Source organism: Xiphophorus hellerii, chromosome 7 (assembly GCF_003331165.1).
Source record: "Xiphophorus hellerii strain 12219 chromosome 7, Xiphophorus_hellerii-4.1, whole genome shotgun sequence".
Lineage (NCBI taxonomy): Eukaryota > Metazoa > Chordata > Actinopteri > Cyprinodontiformes > Poeciliidae > Xiphophorus > Xiphophorus hellerii.
Genome location: NC_045678.1, coordinates 9,877,015 through 9,897,284, shown reverse-complemented (window position 1 = coordinate 9,897,284; position 20,270 = coordinate 9,877,015). Strand labels below are relative to the sequence as shown.

At 41.2% G+C, this 20,270-nt stretch overlaps 1 long non-coding RNA gene across 1 annotated transcript; it reads left to right on the top strand.

Moving 5' to 3' along the window:
• The first annotated feature begins 16,161 nt into the window (after nt 1-16,161).
• Nucleotides 16,162-18,563, top strand: LOC116722708 (uncharacterized). The gene is made up of 2 exons (XR_004339824.1): nt 16,162-17,002; nt 17,128-18,563. It is a non-coding gene; the product is annotated as an uncharacterized LOC116722708 (long non-coding RNA).
• Nucleotides 18,564-20,270: the final 1,707 nt, after the last annotated feature.

Sequence of the window (20,270 nt, the reverse complement as noted above, 5' to 3'; positions counted from 1 at the left end):
CCCGCAAAGAGGCACAAAAGGCCGGGAGAGGAGCGCGCTCCCCTGGGTCTGTCGCCCTGAGCGGCCCGCCGCGGTGAAACCCTCATATCTCAGCTCTCTAATGACTCGGTGTGATGTCTCTCCATTTATCAGCGAGCCCCGCTTGCACTTCAGTGCGGGGCTGAAGCACAAGGCGAACTTTCTCTCTCTCTCTCTCTCTCTCTTTCTCTCTCTCTCTCTCTCTCTCTCCCCTGTGCCATGAACTGCGCCTTTTTGTCGTTAATAGACCTAAATCCTCTTTAAGACGCAAATCTGCGCTCCCCCGGTCGTGTGCCGCGACATCGTTCCCTACAATAGAAGTGACGCTCACAGGAGGCGTTTGAACTGAAATAATCCACGAATAGGGATTAAAAAAAGAGGAGGCAAAGAAAAAAAAAATAAAAAAAAAAATAAATAAATTGCAACATGATGTAAAAGCGATTCTTTGTTTTTCTTTGTTCTTCAGTGATTGCATATTGCTTCGCAGACAAACTCAATTGCGTGCAAGAGTCTCCGTCCATTTTTCCTAAAGAGGTACACTTTATTTTTTTATTCTTCTAATAGTTTTCAAAAGTGCACTGACAAAACAAGCGGTTAGAATTCAACCAGTAAATCATATATATCTATATAGATATATATCTATATAGATATATCTATCTCTCAGATATAGACCTTGTAAAGTAAACTATGCATGCATTGCAAACTTAGAAATTATTTACCGTGATATTCAGGAAGGTCAGTGGTACAAAGTGTATTTTTAAAATTGGTTATCTTTAGTTTAATCCTGTATTTTGGACATTAGTTCTTACATTAGTGAGCATATTTAGTGAAATCAGGAATGAAAATGGAAAATAAAATGATAACACTGTACACAGAAAGCATAAAAACAGACATTTTCTGCACAAAATGTAGATAATAACAACACATTTTTCAGTGGAATTTTATCGTGTGTATAGTTGGTACATGGTCTTAATTGTACCCTGTACACTTCTCCAATTTTACAAGATGAGTTGTACTTCCATCAGCATTTCCAAACTCAAAAGATGCTAATCATCAAAAATCACGTATTTTGTTTGTAGAAGGAACAATGCAAATTTAACAGCTGAAAGACGGTTAGACATTTTTTTTGTTGTCAATTTACAACAACTTTTTAAAACCTAATATTCAACTTCATTTGTTCAATTCTATCAAACTATTAAGGTCATGTGAAAAAGAAACAAAAATAAGAGCTGGTTTGTCATGAAGCATGAGACGTGTCGAAATATATTCAAACAAGGTCAGATAAAAAAAAAAATGTTGCAGACAATTACAGCTAAAATGTGATTTTCATCAAGATCATCTGCCTCAGGATTAAGAGGGTTTAGCTAGTTAGCAAATTTGACTAGAGCATTAGCGCTACCGCTAAACTAGCTTAGCTTGGATACCAACACAAAAATGTTTTCTTTTGTCCCGTAACGTTTGCTACGGGGAAATATTCATTCATGATACATCTCATATAAATATAACAGTCTTACTGTTCTCTGCTCCACACTATACAAGACAAACGAGAATTTCTGTTTAATCCTAGTAGATACAGTATGTTAAGAAAGGATTTTTTTTTTAGCTTAACAAAGTAGCTAATTTTAGATTGTAGCCATTATTTCACAATACACATGCAAACTAATATATCTGACTAAAATTTGAACAATTTAACAGTTATGCTGAAAATGAGTTTTTACAGTGCACTCATAAAATAAGTGCAAAATAAAAATTAAAAAATGCGCATACATTGTTTGGTTAGATTTGAATCAATATTTCTGAGCAGAAGTTAAGAATGTATATCAACTAAAAGAAACTTAGATTCATTTGAAACAACCACATATGATTAAGAAACTCAGCTAGCTTGATGTTAGCATTAGCTGTCCTGCCAAACTAGCTAGCGCTGGACAAAAACTTCCAATTCTTGTCCCAACACGGAAATGACGTTTTTCTTCCTTATAACAGCCCTTATCAATTACTGAAAGCTGAAATAATTATTCATAGCATAACCCACATAAAAATGCTCAGTGTTACACATGATGAACGAGAACAGTTAGCAGTCGCCCGAACCAAAATTCAAGCTCCTAATTAAAATATTCAATTATGACGCGGCATCAAGCTGACACGGTTAATGCATTTGGTATTTCACTGTTATTGAATATTGCATTACAAATTAATATGCTGAATTAAATTCAAGTGCTTTTTTTTATATGAAATACCCCCCAGAGATTCCTTTTTGTAGTGTATTTATTTGTCATTTCAGCAGTACACTCAACAACAAACGTATATCTCAGGTTCTTTGCTGCAACCGAACCTTGCAGAAGAACAAAATAAACCATGTTGCCAGAAGGCCTGCAGCCTGTTTCATATGAACGATGAACACAGCGCCCCAATTAAAAGAAGACAAGGCGCAGCGCTGTATCTGTTCAATTTTTCACCAATACTACAGTCTTGTTTTTTTTTTTTCTTTTCTTTTTACAATACTTTTTGCTTCTTATACAAGTGCTGAAGTAAACAGCTTCCTCAGCTTCTCTAAATATTTATCGCGTATACAAACCGTCTCTCGCAGGCATGAGGGATTTGTTGTCCAATAAGGAGCAGCCTGGAGGAATATCAGAAGGAATCCGAGAGGGATGCTCCTTACGCACCAGCAGCGCTGTCGCTACAGTTTAGTCACCCCTCCACCCCCCTCCCCTCGTCCCTCTTTCTCCACTCCCACCCCTCCAAAAAAAAAAAAAAAGAAAAGAAAAAATAACTCTTAAAGGGCCCTCAATCAGATTTCACCTCACCGTCCATTCCGGTCTTATTCCAACCCCTCTCCCCCCTTTCTACTTCATGAATCTGTGGTGTTTGATTAAATTGCTCATTAACTTTTTATAGGGAAAGTACTTTTATTATTATTATTATTATTATTATTATTATTATTATTATTAAAGACAAAAAATATTATAAATAAATAAATGTGAGCATTTATCTAAATAATGCTAAGTTAATTTCTGTGTCATTTAACTTGCATATTGAAATAGTCTCATTCGTAGCCTGCAGGTTGCTTTGTCCTTCCTCTCCAAAGTGTGACAAGCACCTTCTTGTGTCGCTCCTGTTCAATATTTTGTAATTAAAGAATCCCGATGAGTCTCATTTCTTCATTCTTGTTGGAGCTGATAGGAATATTATCAAGACGTCAGCCATGTCATTTGAGTCTGTGCTGGAGGAGGGAAGAAAGGAGGAGGGGGGAAGGTGGAAAAAAAAAGAATCGCAGATTATAGGCAGTGTATCCCCCCCCCCAGCTGATCATACATAAGATTTACACATCTGGGCAGGGGTTGTAATACTGTAACGGCCAGACTTCAGAGCTGTGGGGAGGCCCGTGGGACGGTTTGGATCCCTAAAGTCTGTCAGAATTCACATTGAGAAGAGAGAACATGCAGAGGGTCAGGGTCGCCCCGTTTTGGGGGAGTGGATGGAGGCACAAGTCCCCACTGAGGCGGAGGTCACAGCGTTGACCTGTTCACCTTGCAGGATTATAGTCCCTCATCTGTAAAGGGATAAATTACAACACATGTAAATCCTGAATTTCTGGAGCGATGCAGAGAATTGTTCCACGTGCGAGTGTGAATAATTTTGACAATCCTTCAGTTTTCAAATCCTTCAAAAAAATAAATCTGTTCAATTATATTGTTAAGAATTATCTTAAAGTCAAAGACATTGAAAGACAGGTTTAAAAAAAAAAAAAAAAAAAAATCATCTCTTTGAACCACAGTTGAATAAATCCTTAACAGAAGACAGATGTGATAGTCCAAATGTTACAGTTGGCCCCGAGGAAGAAAGGCAGAAAAAGAGCGAGAGAGAAAGAAAGGGGGAAAAAGGCTTTAAAAAAAAGGTAACTTTAAAAAAGCAAATGCTGCGCAGCGAGATTCTAATTCAATTCCCACACACATGAAAGTCTTTTCTTAGAGCTGCGCTTATCTCCAAACATCATCAACTTTTTTTTTTTTTTTCTTCAGGGACACGCAAATACCAAAATGAGAAGAAAAAAAAAGTAATAAAGTGGTTTACTTAAATTTGATTCAGCGTTGCTGTACAGATGTGGACCTGAGAGGAAGAAGAAAATTGGATTCTTCCCCTGGTAAGAAAAAAACTCAACCTTCTCCCACGAGGATGGAGGATATTTGAACATACTGTCGTGTTAATGATGGTGATTGTGTGTATGTGTGTGTGTGTGTTTATTAGAGTCCTCTGGCTTGTCTTCGGGTGTGAGGAACTCATGGTTGTTATATTGCCTGCTGCCTTCATTTGCGTCCTTTTTTTTTTTTTGCAGGGCTGTATGGTCCACAGAGACTACAGGCTGTTGTGTGTTCAAAACCCTTGTCTGCCATCTAAATAAGGTTTTCAGGGCAAAAAAAAAAAAAAAAAATCTACATGAAAATACCAGTGTGTGATGAACATTAGCTCACACTTAACTGGGCTGCTTTGGGAATATGCTGCTTCTCCATTTTGGATTGTTATTTTTTCCATGTGTGTTCCCTAACTGCTATCTACCCACAGGGCACTGGGGCCTCTAGTTTGAGCAGGAGAAGGCATACAATTGACAGCAAGCCCTTAAATGTGCTGCAGATTTGCATGGGAGCCACAGGAAGCCACAGACAATGCTGAAGAATCAAACATCGTGCTCACTCACCGCTCTTTCAATAACAAGCCCATACTTTCTAGCTAAATCGACTCATTAACGGAAATCGTTTGCTCAAAAGTATTAGGGGAAAAAAAAGAAACGGATGTGTTTATTTAACAGCATCGGTTAATGCTTGTGGTCAAACTCCAGGGGGAACTGCAACAATTCTTTTTGCTTTTGCGAATCGATAGCGCAGAAATAATGCATGACTGATCATATGGTGTTTTAGCTCCTTATTTGCAGTAGAAAACCGTGTTTTGTTTGGCTCCCAGAGGGCAACATGAAAGACCCGGGGAGAGGCGGAGAGGACCGCGAATGGAACTGGAGAGAGTGCATGAGGATAATAGGAGGACATTGATCATTTGGCGCGCAAGACGGCAACTGAACCTGTGAGTCGAGGCTAACAAGATGTATCATTTATACATTATTTAGACATGTCTGTATTTTCTTCTTTTTTTTTTACACGTTCTATCCTGTTGCATCAGGTTTGCATCACCCTCTTTGGAAGGGACACAGCTCAGTGACCTCAGATGCCAAGAAGGGAATTCACTTATTGGGCTTTAAAATCCTAAATCGCATATTTTTTCTTGTCTGTGCACCAGTGAAAAGATTTCAAAAAGGGGAGCAGCTGGGAACATAAAAAGAAGACCTCGGTGTCTTTGAGAAAGTCTTAATGCTTCTTACAGTTTTTCATATTTTGTCACGCTACGACCGCAAACTTCAGCGTATTTTATTGGGATAAAAACACAAAGTAGAGCATAATTGTGAAGTGGAAGGAAGACGGTACATAGTTTTGAAAAGTTTTTACACGCAAGAATCCGAAAAGTGAAGGAGTGAGAGTTTTGTTAGAGAACACCAGCGAATGAACAAAAGACCAAGGAACACACCAGAAAGGTCACTGACAACGTTGTGTAGGAGAGAAAACATTACTCCAAGCTCTTAAAATGGAAAGAACAACTATCCTAACCAGACATGGACAAAAGGCAGGGCAAGCACAGCATTAACCTCCTAACTCTGGAGGAGCGGCAGAAACATACAGCTCAGGTGAGGGGGGGAAAAACACTTGACAGGACAGCTATTAGGGTTAGGAAATGAGAAAATGTTCCAAGGTTTGGAGATCTGTTCTAACCATTAAAGCACGGTGGTGGCAACACCATACAGTGGTTTTTTCTCCAGCAGGGGATGGGAGACTTGTGATGGTACATGGGAAGATGGACGGATTTAAATACAGGAGGGGATGGGGGGAAACATTGGACGATTCAAAAAGATTTGAGACGGATGGAGGTTTGTGTTAAAATACAGCCAGAGGAATGTTTTGATCAAAGCTAACCATGTTTTTTTTTTTTCTTTTTCAAGATTGATACAAACGCATGTGATCGATCCAGTGTGTCGCTAAGAATGAGTCAAAATGTCGACATTTTTTTGTCTGTGCAAAGCTGGTAGAAGCATATCTCAGCGGATGCAGGTCAAAGAATCGTCCCTATTTTTTATTTCAACATGTCCTAACAATTACGTCCTACTTTGTGCTATCAATTACATCCCAGTGCAACACGCCGATTGTAAAGCGAGACTAAGTGAGAAAGTCCAAGGGGCGTGAATACTTCTGCAAGCCGCAGTAAGACATAATAAAGATGCAGCAAGTGTGAATTCAGTTAAATATTTCCTCTCTGTCCATTTGAAATGACCATCATGGGAGCAAATAAATCTCAGACCAGGCAGCACTGGTCAGCCGCAAGCTCGTAAGAAAAATTAATTTCGCGAATGTGGAGATGGATCGAGTTCCCTCTTGGCAGGGGCAGAGAGAGAGAGAGAGAGTGAGAGAGAGAGAGAGAGAGAGAGAGAGAAAAGCATGCTACTACAGACATGTTAACAACGTCTGCAGAGACCAATGAGGCCCATTTACAATAAGTGTCCGTTTTAAGTCGCCTGCTTGCGTGTGTGTGTGTCTGTGTGTGTGTCTATATGTGTGCATGTCTCACCACAGCAGGCTATAAGGGGTCCCTCTGGTGTCAGCCCGAGGGTGGCCATCCGAGGCAGACGGCCCTTAATGGAGTGATGCTGCACTTTCTCAATCACACAATTAAGGCCCCGGCCTGGAGAGAGGGAGAGCCGCAGAGGCAGACCTTTCGGCTCACAGCGCCGCAGCGAGCGCAAAGAGGGAGCAGGAAGAGGAGCAGGATCGTGAGCAGAAAGTGATTTATGCTGTGGCATGGAGAGGAAGAGCGGTCCTTGATAAATGGCTTCATTAGAATTAATTAGGAGAGCGGAAGATCTGACAGACGGCGGAGAGACCGAGGGGCAAAGAGTGGACATGAGGGATAAGAAAAAAGGGTGAGGAAGAAAAGTTGGAGATAAATAGGGAACAGATGTCAGACATTTAGAATCAGAAAAGGTGAGATATGGTGAACAAAAAAAATGCTCTTATCTGTAAAGAGGTCAGTGCGTGGTTTTATTATAAAGAAGGTGTACCAGGCCCCCAAATGTCTGTGGTTTGTACTCTGTGTATGTATATGTACGTGTCAATTTTACAACACACGGGTACACAGCCTCACACACACACACACACACTGTTCCCCTGAATCTTTGAGTACAGCTGGCTTGGTGAACACCGGGTCTCCCGTTCAGGAGAGGGGCACGAGCGCGTTCAGCGTTTGGACTGATCCTGCATGCGCCGCAGGCTGTGTTTGTTGGCTGAAGGAAGGCTTTGATGGGCCAAATCACTGCCTCTCTTCCATCAGACGTGTCTATCATCTCATCTCTTTGAATCTTTCATCTCGCCTCCAAAGAGACAGAGGCTAGAACTCCAGCGACTACAGACAAAACTCCAGTCCGCCCTCTTGTTGGTTTTTAAACACTGCTTGACGTGTTTTAGATGACATGTAGACAAGGAGCACAGCGAAGACTGGCATGTAGTATTTTTGACTTATCGCCGCACGCCTCAGTTTTGACATTTCGGATGTGCGGTGGACAGACAAGACGCGCGCTGTCAATGCTCCGCGGTTGGGATGGGAGAAGTCTCAGCAGCGGTGAAAGGTGGGCGATCTTTTGTGCATGCGGTGCATTCAGATGCTGGTGGACAAGGAGGAAGAAGATTGAGCACAAAAATTGTTTTTTTTTTAAGTTATTTATAACAAACCATCAGAATGTCATTTAGTGTGCTTTGCAAAGAAAAATTTGTATATGTGTTGACATTTTTCTGATTTTTTCATGTGACTAACACAAATTTTTATGCATTTTTTGGGGGGAGAAAAGACAAGAAAATAAGTGCAATTCAATAACCCACTCCACAATTCCCTTTCTAAAAAGTTATTTTAGAATTATCCGCATCTAGAAGCATAAAGTTTCCCCCTGTGTTGCTTCCAAAAAGGCTTCAAATAAAAGTATACAGAAAGCAGTTGTGAATTTTTAAAATCAGGTTGAGGTGTTGACTTTGACTGGGCCATTTTAAAACATGAATATTCTTTGATGTAAATCATTACACTCTAGCTCTTGCTCAAAGGTTGGGCCTCTCCAAAAACATTTTTTTAGGTCAATAAAAAAAAGTGGAAGCTTTGGAGAACAAATAAAATGAACACATATTGAAAATGTTTGATTAGTGAGGACAAAGACATGTATGACTTTCATTTTGAAATCAGTCATCCTTACCATATATGGAAAATAATTTTAGGGGTTTAAAAATGAATACTACTTTGCTCGCTCAGTGTGACGTGTGAAGTGGATGCAATTTTTTTTATTACCATCAACAAAAAATGTTTTTTTGTTTGTTTGCTTTGTCTGAAATATGTCAAATTTTTGTGCTACCAAGTTTTGTGCGCAAAAAAAAAAAAAAAAACACAGTAAAAAGTAGGGTGCTATGGTGGCACAGGGGGAGAGCACAACCCACATAAGGAAGTCTTAGTCCTCGATCCGGCTGTCGGAGGTTCGATTTCCGGCCCGGTGACCTTTGCCGCATGCCTTCCATCTCTCTCATTACCCACTTTCAAATAAAGGCCACTAGAGCCAATAAAAAAAAAACCCAAAAAACACAATAAAAAGTAAAGAATGGTGTGAGAATACACAAACCAATCAGTATAGGTCACATCTTGTGATGCCAAAACCAAATTACAACAAACAACATAAAAAAACACTAATCTTAGCACTATTGTCCATCCATTGTTGCCATTTTTCCACAAAGACCAGATTTGTGGTGTGCACAACTAAACGCTCTGTCATCAGATTCTTCCAGCTGAGCTGTGGATCTCTGCAGGTCTTTTGCATGTCATGTTACTTATCTTCCTTTTACAGTACTACTAGGTTATTGGGTTCAGGTCAAGTTAGCTTGTTGTCCAATCAAGCACATCAACATCATAGTCACTGCACCAGCTTTAGTACGTCTGGTAGAATGAGCAGGTGCCAAGTCCTGCTGGAAAATAAAATCGCCGTTTCCAAAAAGCTTTCCAGCAGAAGGAAGAAATAAGTGACTTTGGACCACTTAGCAACAGGCCAGTTCTTTTTCTCCGTGGCCAAGATAAGACACTCCTGACACTGGTTCTAGTTCAGGGGCGGATTGACATGAAGAAAGACTAACATTTGTCGTCCATATGTGGGATTCGTCTGTTCGTACAGTGGCCCTTGAGGCGTTTACTCCAGCTCCAGTCTAGTCGTTGACGATCGCCTCTAAATTCTTGAATGGATTTTTGCTTGGCAGTTCTCTCAAGGAAACGGTTATTCCTCTTGCTGTTGCACACTTTTTCTACCACACTTTTATCCTTCCACCCAACTTTCTATTAACATGTGTGAATACAGTCTCTCTTTAGAAATGACCTCACGTATGGCTTGTGGAGGGTGTCAATGATCGTCTACGTGTCATCTGTTGAGTATGTCTTCCCCGTTACTACGCAAACCATAACCTGCCCATGACGTAACATTCATCCATCAAATATATGTGCTTTCTTAAAATGGCTGTTGTTGTTCGGGTTTATTGTTATGTGTACAAAATGTGACAATAATTCAAGAGGCATGACTATTTTGGCAAGGTACTACATAGGGTGTCATGGTGGTTATAGGCACTCTTCAGTTACCAAAATGCAATAAATACTTAGAAAAGAAATTAGATGATTAAAAAGTACAAGGAGAAGTAAAAGCAGAGTTCATTTTAAAAAATAAATAATAGTACATATCTGTCTTAATTTAAATTTTGTATATTTCTGCTGTTTGCTGTCATTATAGGCTGTTAGTTGAAAGCTCGGTGAGCTGCAGTAGTCGGTGAGCTGCCTGTCACTTCTCATCCGTCCATCTTGGTCCATTTTAACTCATGGCTGAAGGAAGTGAGAAGACCCTCCGAAAAAGAAAAAACAAACACCACAGCGGTTTCACAAGCTGCAGGCCACAATTAATCTAATTCATCTCTCAATTAATATGGCACACCTAATATTTAGGTTAACGCAGCGCAGAGATGCAGCCGAAAAGTGTCAAATCAAATACGAGAAACTGAAAGTCCGTGGAGCAATTCTTGATCATTTTTTCCTCTTATTTCATCACTTCTCACCTTCATCTGCCCGTCTCATCTCATAGTTGCAGGCAACAAACACATGCAAACCAAGACTAGGTGGTAAATAGGTAATAATTAATAAGTCCAAAGCTGAAAACAGATTCTCATCCCAATGTAAAGGAGACAACAAAATTGGAGGAGAAAAAGCAAATGGTCCCCAAGCCTCCAGCGATGCTCCTCTCCAAAGTTGTTTTCCTGGAAAATTGGGCAATTGACTAATGGCGTAAACGCTGTGTTAATTACCAGCACCAGCACCCCAAACAGTCGTCTCTGCCTGTAACTAATAAGAAATCAATTAGCTAATGAATTGGTCATTAAGTGAAAAGCTAATCTTGGCCGAGGTCGTTTTTTTTTTTTTGTTTTTTTTTTATTTAATGATTTTTTTTTTTTTGTGCTTATGATCCGGGCTAATTGCCGTTGTCATACAGCGCTCTCAGCTTTCAGCATGGCTAATGAAGCTTCATTAGATCATAACTGGCATTCTTGGAAGATTCCCGAGCAAACCTGCTTCCCAATTATTTTTAATTGCCAGACATTCTGCACAAACAAGTGCCGCTGCACCTTGCGGAACAGGAGAGCTGCTCTGTGCTTCCTTCTCGACTTCATTTGAGGCGATTAGAGGGTGTGGGGCAGGGTCGCCGCCTGAGCCGCTGTTGTCTGCGGTGGATTTAAAGAGCCCGTCGGCTCAACTTGCCGGGATCATCATTCTGCTTCTGTCCCCGCTTTGATTTGGACCGTGCAGAAAAAAGCTGCTGCTCCCAACATGGTTGAATTGGCTCAGAGTCTCCCATGTGCACAAATGCTGATGGCCACAATGTGTCTAATGATGATACACATGGACACACACGCCCGTTTCGTGAGTGATATATATCGGCGTTGTTTGTGTGTGATAGCTGACTGCTATTGACCATTGACGACAGACTTTTCCATTTTTCACTGGAAAAAACCAAGTTGAAAGCTGTGCATCCTTTTCTTTCCATTTCACAAGAATGCACTACTTTGTGTTGGTCTAGCATATTAAGTCAAATTAAAATACATCAACATTGGTTGTTGAAAAAAGATGAACATGCCGCTGTAGCTTTCTGTGTGTACATAGAAAATATTACCTACTAACATCAACTTTACCATGTAGCTGCTGTATTAATCGTGAAAGGGAGGCATATTTATGCAATTACAGTAAGAGTTGCCTGCCTTTGAGACACCGGCCATTTCTTTTTCTCTACCAGACTGATTTTGTTCCCAAGGCTGTGCATCCCAGTGATGCCAAACGCCTGCCTCCAGGTGCCTTCAAGTACAAGCGTGTCAGCGTGCGCACGTTTGACACGCTGTTGAGAGGGCTGGGCCTACTTCACTGGGATGCTGAAGGTTTGAAGGGGGGATGAGTGGCACTCCAGATGTCTATCAATATTTAGCAGTAAACATGCCAGGCAGGCGGGGAGGGACGTGGCAGCTGAGAACACGAGGTGGTGCAGATATGAACTGTTGGCTCTCGGTTTAACTGGTTAAACTGGGAGGTAAAGTGTCTCTGAAGCTGACAGCGCTAAGCCACAGCTGTGACACCTTACAGTCTGTTGGCAATGTCAACTCTTCACTGGAAAATAAACATATCTTGGTCTTCGAAGAGAAACGATGTTACATTTGCTTTTTAAATTCTGTTTGGACTTAAAGTTGATAGTAGCAAAACTTTTTTATAGTATTCTGTGGCAAAAAAAGCATAAAAAAATAAACTGAACACTCAGATGACAGAACATTAGTCAACCAACAAGGAACTCTTGCAGGAGTTCACTCAAATGTGTGCCCCTATGATAAAAAACTACATGGAGACTTGTTTAACAAAGAGGAGAACATCGATAGAATTGTCTTCTGAAAGGTGAAAGTTTGGAGACTTAACAAACCGGCTACCTACCAAGGGAATCAAAAGTGCTATGTAACAAATTCAGTCTGCCTGTATTTCACCAAAGTAATGTTTACTTCCAACAAAAACTCTAAGCATAAATTGAGAAACAAGTTCAAGGGTAATAATATATTTGCAATTCATGCTATGTGCTTTGTGACTGTTAATATTTTGTCAGTAGCCATTACAGCTCTGCTGTCCTCAATGCCGTTGTCTCCTGGTTCAATTCCCAGCACTGGGATCTTTGCTGCTTGTCTCCCCCTTCCCTCTCTGTCCAGCTACTAATAAATAATGGCTACTAGTGTCAATAAAACCTAAAACAAGCAAAACAAATGTTTGGTATTTCACAAAAATAAAGGTGAAACTGCTAAGCTGCATATTATTTATTCTGCTTTGAGTCAACACACTTTAACTAACACGCACAGACATTCAAATCACAACACGTCTAATTGAAGCTTATGATGCAATGCAGAGCATATGCTCATTGAGAAAAATCCAATCATTAGAAAAGCACACATTAAGATGAAGAGCTGCCAGAACTGCAGTTGAGGAAAATATGTGCGGGCCTTCACTTCCTGTCCAAGGCAGTTTCTTCAAGAAACACGACACAGAAGCTGAAACACACATTTCCCCTGCGATGTCACATTTTTGCAATATGCAAATCCAATATTAGGCTGTGCGGTTGTGGCCAGTTCCGAGCCTTGGTATCTTCCTCCCCCCACCCGTTCCATTTCCTGAGAGCCGGTTGAGCTCTGACATCCATGCACGTCCACACGCTCTGTCTGACATTGGGCCCTGTGGTGAGATGCTCCTTGACCAGCCTTGATCCACAAAAGAGCGAGTAAGTGGAGGGGAAGGAAGACAGACAGGAGCAAAGACAGCCTGTCAGAGGAAAAGGCAAACAGACGTTAGGCTTTCCAGAGCCGCAGTTGCTCTCTCCGACTCTCCTTCGCCGCGCGCTTTATAAAATTTACATGACGCATCAGAAAGGCCACAAGAGCCTCTTTGATTGTGGAGCTGTGTCTGAAAAATACATCAGTCGCCATCTTTTCTGGGGGAGAGGCTGCGAGACAGAATGAAAATGCACTTGCCAAGTTCACACACCCCTCCACGTTCACATTGGCAAACAGCATGGATTGGAGAGAGAGAAAAAAATAGCAAAAAGGCAGAGAAAGAGTTATACATTTACTTGAGTGCGTCTGTGAAACAGTGGGATGCAGCTCCTCAGTGTCATCTCTAATTCCTGTGATCTAAATCTATAAGAATTGATGGTGCCTTTCACCAAATGCTGTTATGGGGGACCTGCTTGGTTTATTTAATGAAACCGGTGTCACAGCAGATATGTGTCCTTGCCTTTGGAAACTGTGACAGGTGTTGGTGGCAGATTTCCCTCAAACAGGGCCACCGAATTAACAAATCACATTACCATAACACTGGCGTCAGATCTGGGGGCCTGTTTCTCTGGCACGGTGGTCCCTGCAGTTTGCCTGTGTGGAAGCTCCCCGCTTGTGTCCAGATGTCCCCACAGTGCCAGCTTCCTCTGCCCAGAAACCTCTCAGTCGAGGACGAACGCAGATGAGAAGGACAGAGGAGGTTTAGCAGAAAACCAATTTCAGCAAACCACTTCTTGTTGAAATTTCCTATGTAGTTTATTGATAATATCTTGGCATATATCTGCTCCATTAAAGGGAGTATGAACATCAGGTAGCTAAGAGGTAGAATTTCCAAATCCCAGAAAACATTATCATGATGATCGATCACTAAAAATAGGAAAGTAGAATCCATCATTCCAGCTCTAAAGTAGAATATAGACTTTGTTAGGTTTATAAATCACTGAAGGGTTTCAAACCAAAAGTTTTAATATTTACTTAGCATGCATTTTCACTTATTTTCAATCCAATCCTTGCACTTGGTTGTATTTTGCAAGAAGCAATTTGATTCCTAAAGATGTTCAACTTACGAGATTGCGGTATTTTCTTTTTTGTGGTTGAGAAACATCGAGGTCCAAGGGGTTTCGTGGAGGGACCTAGAGGAAATAATTGTAGATTAAGCATTTGTTTCCCAGGTCCCTCCTACATGTCATGGTCATCTGCAAATTGGAAACATGAGGGGATTGTTGCCTTAGCCGCAAGCTAAGGCAACAATCTCATCAGACTCACAGCCTAGCTGGCAGAACTCAAAATCAGTGTAATGGTTTATACATTTTAACACAATGGCTTAAACTCCTGTTACTGCAACAAAGAGGAGCTAAAAGGATCAATGCACTTTCTCTAAAAAAACAAACAAACTTAGAAACAACAATACAAACACTCCATGCTTAGTCCCCTTGTACATATATATCTCCATGTGCACACACCTCCAAAATGTGCATATAAGCATGAGCAGTGGATCAGAAGGTTTATAACATGATCCCAGCATGCTGCTCATACAAAAATTCGACATAAAGGTTGAGCTCATCAGTCTGATCCCCTCTGCATGATCAGTAAAAGTAAATATTTTGTCTGATCGTTCTTCTTTCTGACTGAAGTATGCTCACAGAGCCCTGAAACAGGTTGAAATTATTGTGGCATGCTATGTTGTGCGGTTGATTTTGTCATGAATTGGTGTGGTGAGAGGTGGTGAGGCAGACGCAGCAGACCCAGGATGCAGTGAATAATGATGATTTAATGAACAAAATAAATCCAAAACAGTCCAAAAACACAGGCAGCATGACTGAGCGGAAGCCAGGGCTCAACGCCGGTAGCAACTGGTTTACGACTGGACACACCAAGGACTGAGCACACATTGGACGAGGACCCAACAAAGACACAGACACACAGGTGACACTAAATACACAGGAGGGTAATCAGGGAATGAGAAACACCTGGGAGTAATCAAAGGGAGGACAGGACAACACGAAGACTCAGGGACACAGAAAACTCTAAATAAATACACAGAAAAACACAGAACATGGCAGATTTGCACATAAAACCCATTCACCTGCATGCCTTCATGCAGCTATTAAGCTTATAGAAACAAAATAGTGATGGAGTTTCCTTCTCTTACCTTAAACTGATGATAGAAGCACAGAAAACTCTTATATTTGTGGAAGTGAGTAAATATCTTAGAGCAGATGTGATATCCGTGTCAGATTATAGAAGAGAATGAAAATAAAAAATTTTCGTCCCAAAGTGAGAAAATGAATTGTGAAAGGGTAGCTAAGAAAGTAGCGAATAGGTTTATTTGGTTTCTTGTGATCCAGTGATGTCCGAACAGTCCTTTAAAGGGCTCTTAAACTGTTTAAATACACAAAAAACATTACAATTTATTCAAAGTTGAACTGAGTTCAATAATTTCATGGAGCCACGGCTTTTCCTCTTCATTGCTGACTGATTTACAGTCAGCAAAAAAAACAAACCATGTTCTTGTCCATCACAACAAGCAACAGTTTTTAATGACATGCAACGTTAGTTAAAGTCAACTAAGGCAGTGTTTCAAAGACACACATGAAAAAGTTTGTTTAACTTGATGACAGAAGATTTTTATGAACCTAAAGCGTGTTTTCTACGTTCCTGGACCAGCCCAAGAAGAAGAAGAAGAAGAAGTTTATTTGAGTCAAACTGTACGTTGCTGCTTACAGGCCTAATGCAGCTGCGTGGAAAAACAGGAGCATCTAAACTGACTGCAAACTGCCTGTCACAGTCCATTACGACCTCGCCATCCGTTGATTTGATGTTGTGGATGTGCTGGCAGCACCGACGCAGGCGGCCCAGAGACTGTCTCCTAGTGTTAAAACCAGTTAGCCGCATTTAGCCGTATTAAACAGAATATTAATGGATTCAGAATGAGAGCACCGAGCGTCGTTTAAGCCTCAAAGTGCGCTGATATTTACCTATACATTCCATTACCTCCATTTACCTCACCTTTTATTCACGCGTTGACAGTGGTAAACAAACAAAAAAATAGGAGTCAAGCTTTCCAGAACGCTGTTTTTTTGTTTGTTTGTTGTTTTGGTTTTTTTTTATTCTTTTACAGCCAAAACTGTTTGTGGCGTTATGGTTTCTGATCACCTTCATCTCAGCTCTTTAGAGACGCTACTTCTTCCAAAAAAGCAAGAAAAGAAAGAGGAAAAAAAAGCAAATGACTCAGTGTGCTTCTGTCATGCTAAAATAGAGCTGGACAGTTTAAATCAGCTATGATTTAAACGACAGCAGTTCCGATACAGAAAGAGGAAGAGTTTTTTTATTTATTTATTTTTATTAAATTCATAATTATTGGTTTCAGCCCTTCACACAACGTGCCTTCAGAGTGTGTGGATAAACAGTGACGGCTCGGGGAGTTTTGCTAATGGGTGTGCGGTGTGACAGCCGATGGCCTCAGTCAATCAGAAACGCCTCTCATCTCGTAATCCGAAGGCGGAAGCAGGCCGGGGATGCCTGGTGGACACGATGCAATAACAGCTAAATATAATGACCCACAGCTGCTGATGAACAGCAACATATTTGAGCGCACACGTGCGAATTGCAACTCAGACGGCAATCGCAAAGATTCAAGTTGTGTGAAGACGAGCAAAATGAGGAGTGATCACATCTTTAATGGCGAGAGAAACACCGTGGAAGATAGTTTTGCTAAAAGGAAAATGCGAATCCGTCCGACTTCGCCACTGCTGGGACTTTTTAAAGGGACGGAAACACAGCAGCAACAGCCTCTAAGCCTCCCTTAGCTGCGTCCATTTCCATAAGTGCTGCTGGCTGTCTGAGCCACGCCAGAAACACTGGGAGGCTAAATTCCCCGGCATATCATTTTCCCCCCGCTTCGCTCCTCGCTCTCACCTCTTCCGAACCAAAAGTTCATTACCATGCAGTCCGCCTTGGAGAAAGAGGAGCAGCAAACGGTGAGGAGTACAGAGCTGAGATCATTGACAGCTTGATGTGACGAAGGTCAATTGAAATAACAGGTTTTTGTATGTTTATATTCTAAATGGGACACTTGTGTCGGCTGTTCTTTGCTCTCCTGCAGAAAGAGGAACTGGGGAGCTCTGTGGCTACAGGGTCGACACACACACACACACACACACACACACACAGAGAAAACACACACACACACACTTACTCACGGTAATGAGCAGGTTATGCTCAGGCACAGGCTGCTAAAATCTGTAATTATAATCAACCTCTCCCCCTCATCTCTGTCTCCCTTCCTCTTTGCTTCTCTTTCTCCGTCTACATCAGTGAGCAGGCACTGGGGAATCCTTCACTAAGCACCAGAGGTAATGAGTTTATTGATTAACATGCAGAGATGAAGCAGCTCTCTCAAATTAGTGTTGTTTTACATTATTGGATGGACTCGGGGAACTTCAGAGCTCTGCGAGACCATTACCTCATTGAAGTCCCAAAACTCACATATACTGTACATTCGCTTTACTACTCCAACATTAAGCGGAGATGCAAAGAGATGTTTACACTCTTGGATTTCCCTGACCGCTATTTTTGCAGTTGGATAGTTTCTACTGAAATGTAGATCAGAGGTGATTTAAAAAATATATATTTTTATTTTTTATGAATAGAATGCCATTCTGTTTTTAATGCGTTTGATTTTGCATGCAGGTGCGGTAGGTGATCCGTCAGACAACTGACAGCCCTGCATCTGGCTAACCATCTGGTTAAGGAGCACCGCACACATCCCACATAAGCGCCGCTTGTGACCTCACGTCTTGACATGCTTTAGAGTCAAGAACGGAGGTAAAAGCTGTACAAGTCTTCAGGTGTTTGATTTTTAATTTTTTGGAAGTTATGAGTAAATGGACAGGATGCACAACAATGGCGTGGAACAAGATGCCAGGAGTTCAAAGAAGGACAACGATCTGACTTCCAGGAAAAATACCTTCATCATCTCTGCTGGAAACCTGAATCAGCATGTAATCAGAACTTTTGACTGTTTAGTTTGACAGATGAAACAACAAGGCTGCAAATTCAGTTCTCATCCAAGCAGATGAGATAGGGATAGTGTTGCTTCACTATCCCCACCATTTGTTTAGGGATCATGAAGCAACACTTGCAATCCCTTACTGCCAAGAGTCAAAATCTGCCGTGGGGCAAAGACCCCAACCCTCAGTTTACCACCGTAGACCAGATTTTGTGGATCAAATTGTGACTCTAGAGCAACTTTTCAGCCATATAGGGTCCATGTTGAAGTTAGCGAATCTGCTTTGCACAAATTGCTAAATAAAAATATAGTTTTTAAAAGAAGATTAGAGGTCTGCAACTTTCTCATTTTTTTGCCAGTGTATTTTTATTTATTTATTTTTTTGCGTGTGTACTGTGACTTATCAAGACAGCTATAAAATGTGTCCGATGATGTTTGCAACATTTAATAGAATTGTTTTGAGTTTTTGGTTTGACATCTTTTTTCCCTATGTGTTCTACTAGAGCATCAATAAATGACATATTTCATAATTGTCTGCATACCATTGTAGCATTAACACTGTACAAGTAGCCTACTTTATAATACACTTGCAGCAAGAAAGTCCTGGGCTATTTCTGGTTGGAGTTTGCATGTTCTCCATGTGGATGCCTGGGTTTTTTCCAGGTACTCCAGCTTTTGTGACTGCGTGTCTTCTGTGTCACTCTGATGGACTGGCCTTTATGGATAAAGCAGCTGTGGACAATAGTTGGATGAAATTTAAGATTAGACTTTCGGCTCGTCATCAGCCATTAAAGCAAACGACTCCAATAATATAATATCGATGTCAGAACTACAGAGAAAGGTAATGTCGGTTATTTGACCCTGCACACCCTTTCAAAACCCCCTTCGACGGCACAAGCAGGAAAACACAAATCCTTCTAAACAGTCTGTCATGTACTCCTGATGTATCACACACTCATCCTTCAGGAAGGTTACCAGTCAAAGGGGAGTCCCTTAACTCCCGTTTCCCCCCTCGTTTCCTCCTGAACGCTCCCTGTGAAGGTTCCTGGTGTGCAGCATGTCAGAGGCGCTATAGAGATACCAATGAAAACGGCAGAGCAAAGAAGTGGCGTCAATCGCTCACCGCCAGCGCCTCGCTCCCGCCACTTTGAAGTGATGGCTCTGTGATGTGGAGGAGCTGTCAGATTAGTGGGCCTGTCACTGCTCTGTCTGCTCGTCTGTTGGGCCTGACAGGGCTTGTGATGGAGCTCAGACTAAACAAAAGGGTGATCACCTTCGCAGCACTCGACCACACTTTTCTTTTCATAGGCAGGGGAGAGAGAGAGAGGGAGGAGGGCATCCATCCTGCTGAGAGCTGAGAGCGGTGGAGGTGGAGATGGTGTCACCCCCTAAAACTATCATCCAAAAAGTAAAAGATGGGTAGTAAAAGTAAAAGATGGGTACAGTTACTTCACCTGTTTTGATATCTATCAACATCTCAGAAAGTGCCTTGATAAAGTATTCATAAACCCCCTATTGAATGTGACACTTGAAAAGCTCTTGGCTTTCAGCAGTAACTCTCCTCTTCCTACTCTTCTCTAACAGTCAGATTTGAGGAGTGGACGACAAATGGTTTCTCCAACCTGAACTACGGGTCTCTACGACTTCTCCAGTTTCCATAATCGTCTGCTGAGGTGGAGAGTCATGTCTTGGGAGGTTTGTGTGCTATTCGTGACATTCTCTTTCCATTTTCAGATTGGAAATTAAGCCAATTTTGTCCAAATGTTTTGCTGCATGTTAAAATTGGGACTATAAAGGAACTGATGTGCCTCTGCACATTTAAGCTTCTTTTTTTGTATTATTTAGGGTCCATAATTAGTTAATTGCAATTAATTGAGTTTTAATCAAAAACTACATGTCATCAAAATAAGCACCATTTTCAATTGTGTAAACAGACATATGAGCTCAACAACAGACTGTTTTCAATCTGTTATTTAGGTTATTCAACCATCAGACTGATGCAAAGTGGTATATTATACTTATCATTCATGCAACTACTTTGAAAGAAATACTTCTTTAGAAATGTGGACTGTTGACAATGACTGTTAGCATTGGGAACGTCTGTGAATGCTGCACCATGTTTAGCATTAAGATGCTATTTTAGGCTTGGATAGCTTTGCTGGTAGACCAACTCCTCTTTGCATAACATACACACAACAATAGTATTTTCCAGGGTCCCATATGAAAACTTTCGGAGT